The sequence below is a fragment of the Octopus bimaculoides genome, chromosome 4, assembly GCF_001194135.2.
Source record: "Octopus bimaculoides isolate UCB-OBI-ISO-001 chromosome 4, ASM119413v2, whole genome shotgun sequence".
NCBI classification, from domain to species: domain Eukaryota; kingdom Metazoa; phylum Mollusca; class Cephalopoda; order Octopoda; family Octopodidae; genus Octopus; species Octopus bimaculoides.
The window spans coordinates 48,567,014-48,569,971 of record NC_068984.1 but is presented as its reverse complement, the minus strand read 5'-3'; the positions used below and the strand labels follow the sequence as shown (position 1 = coordinate 48,569,971).

The window sequence follows — 2,958 nt, the reverse complement described above, 5'->3', positions numbered from 1 at the left end:
CTTATATACATACATACATACATGCATGCATACATACATACATACATACATACATAAATACCTACATAATACATACATACACATACATACATACATATATACATGTATATATATGAAGTGGCTGTGTGCTAATTCTGTAACCATGTAAAAGTTGCTTCCTTGGTTTCACCTTCCTACTGTCGTTCCAGTAATGAAGATAGTGATGATGATGATGATGATGATGGGGAGGTGGATGAGAAGGAGGAGGAGGAGTAGGAGGAGGAGAAGGAGGAGGATTTTGATGATGTTGATGGTAATGATGATGATTATTAGTATGATGATGATGCTAACTTACAGCAATTGAAATGTGCTGCCGAAACATCAACTCATTCGCTGAAGTGCAGGGAAATTGCATAACAAGTAACATTATTTCATATTCAGCTAAAAATTTCTGAAAGTGAAAACAAAATTGTTGTGATACATAAACATTTTTTTAGCTGCTGCTCATTATTTGAGTCATGGCAGTTCACTTAAAATTTATGGTTCTAAAATATATTTTCTATTTTTCTTTTTCCTTTTTTTCTGTTATTCTAATTAGTATTCTCTGCTTTGCAAAATGTCTTTCAAATTTATATTTTCTCACAAAGAATAATATTTTACTGAAGAAAATAGAAAATGTTTATTTTCATTGAATCCCTTTATATACTGTCATTTGTTGTCAGTTTCAATTATTCTTCCTTTCGTTCACTCAATATTTCATTGTTGCTCTGCTGATATTGTGTTGCAGGATATCAAGCTGCCTCCTGCAACAGTAGGTATCTAGTAATTTCCCTAAGGTTCTTGATGTGCCAACCAAACATACTTTTTATAGTGTCGGTATTCAACATATTCAGCCAACCATTTAATGTTTTTACATCTGATCCTAAGTGTCCAATGACAAATATATGAGAAAGGCGATCAACACTATTTAAGAAACACATTCTTTTGTTATCCTTAAGTAAGAGAATAGCTGGGCATAAATGATATTTTGACAGCTAAAGTTATCATTTTGAAGAATTTAAACAAACTGAATGTCATTTTAAAGAAAAACTAACACATACTGAGGCAAACATAGGAAACAAACCAATTTTAACGAATGAAAACGTTGTTCGGAGCAACGGGGACCGGATTCTCAATAATTATTATACAGCATTTTTAGCATTAAAAGAAAGTGAATGATTGTAACATCGCCGACAAAAAGCTAAAAAGCTAAAACTAAGGAACCTAGGAAACGTCTCTCTACCTGTATTATATATTCTTTATTCTTTATTTTTGTGTAAGTTACAAGGAAAGCAATATCTCTGCATCTCTACCAACGATGAATCTTCTCTTATATCCACAAAACGGGAAGCAGAGTAAGCGCCGGATAATGTACTGAAACGATCACTCCTCTAATGTCCATGTTGCCTCACATCTCTATGTTGAACCGATTATGTGTGTGTGTGTGTGTGTGTGTGTGTGTGTGTGTGTGTGTGTGTGTGTGTGTGTGTGTGTGTCGTCAGTAAATCATACATCCGAAATGAAGCACGCACTAATTTATAGAGCTATAGGGTGTTTAAAGAGTTTTAGTTATGGCCGGTTCATAGGGATGCCAGGAGATTCGCGTCTATAAGTCACTTAGCTTTACACACGTCTTGTCAAACCCAAATAGTCTCGTCAGACTCAAGTTGTCTAATTTTTGTAACAAAATGACATATTACCGGAACAGAAAATAAATAAATAAATAAATACTGTTAGATATGGCGTTGAAGTTATCCAGAATGGACATATTCAAGTCATAATTAGAAAGTGCTTCAATCGTATAAGAGCATTTCTTGAAGAATATCCGAACATCTGAAGTGAAAAAAAAAAGGACTTTCATATTTATTGAACATGTGCTTCGGAAATATGATAAATTGGTCAATAAGATTTGATGGTTACCATTTATGAACAAATCGAAATGCTCTAATGTTATAACAAGCTACTGAATAATTTATTATAAACGGGTGAGAAACTACTCTCAACAATAGTTCTGGTTGAGACATTGCTAATTTTCTTTCGGTTAGATGCACTGTTACTCTGGCTATCATAGTTCGTATTATATGCTGTTTTATTATTGTTTTTTTTTTCGTTTTATTTTTATTCAGAAAGGCTGATAAATCATCGGAACTTCGAAACTGCTAGGAGAGTTCGAATGTTTACAAGTGAGTGGGCACAGCGAAAGGCACGGAATGTACCAGGTGGTGATCTTAGACTGGGCAGTGGGTTAAGTTTTCCACCTATATAGTACTTGCTACGATTTGAAAGCAAAACGCAAAACCATCCACTCCGACTTCTTAAATTTTCCGCAAAATCCAGGATTGATATGTTTCGCCCCTTCTAAAAGGATGAATAGCAAATTTCACTGTATTGGTGTTTGAAATCAGAGAACAGAAAATGGGATAAATTACCTCAAAGCATTCTAACTAACGCTCTAACATTTCTGCTAATTCTTTAGACCAATACCGACATATAATATCATTGTTATACACAATATAATTATTATGTTCCATAGATGAAACACATATCATTATCATATACATCTCCGTAAATATTTCACATTCTTCTTGAAAAACAAAGATTTAAAAATTATAAATAAATAATAACAAAAATGTAACTACTGCATCATTGTAAACACAAATACCTTCATTGCACAGCATTATGGATTATTAAATATATCACCAAGCTAACATAAATCCATTTGTCAAAAATCGAAATGATGAAAGTTCAAAAGGGATAGTACACATTATAAAATTGACATCGTGGTTCTAGACAGTTATATAATAATATACATTACCAGGTAGACATTCGAATCGGCTTCAAATGATTGATTCTCCACTCGTTTCTGTCTTCCATGGTAGGTAATGATGATGATGATGATGACGATGATGATGATGATGACGATGATGATGATGATGATGA

At 33.3% G+C, this 2,958-nt stretch overlaps 1 long non-coding RNA gene across 1 annotated transcript in view; it reads right to left on the bottom strand.

The window, feature by feature from the left end:
- Positions 1-1,840, bottom strand: part of LOC128247675 (uncharacterized) — a 4,168-nt gene extending 2,328 nt beyond the window's left edge. Inside the window, exons 1-2 of the long non-coding RNA XR_008264038.1 lie at positions 1,750-1,840; positions 335-430 (exon numbers count right to left, since the gene is read on the bottom strand). This is a non-coding gene — a long non-coding RNA (uncharacterized LOC128247675). The remainder of the gene's footprint in view (positions 1-334; positions 431-1,749) is intronic.
- Positions 1,841-2,958: the final 1,118 nt, after the last annotated feature.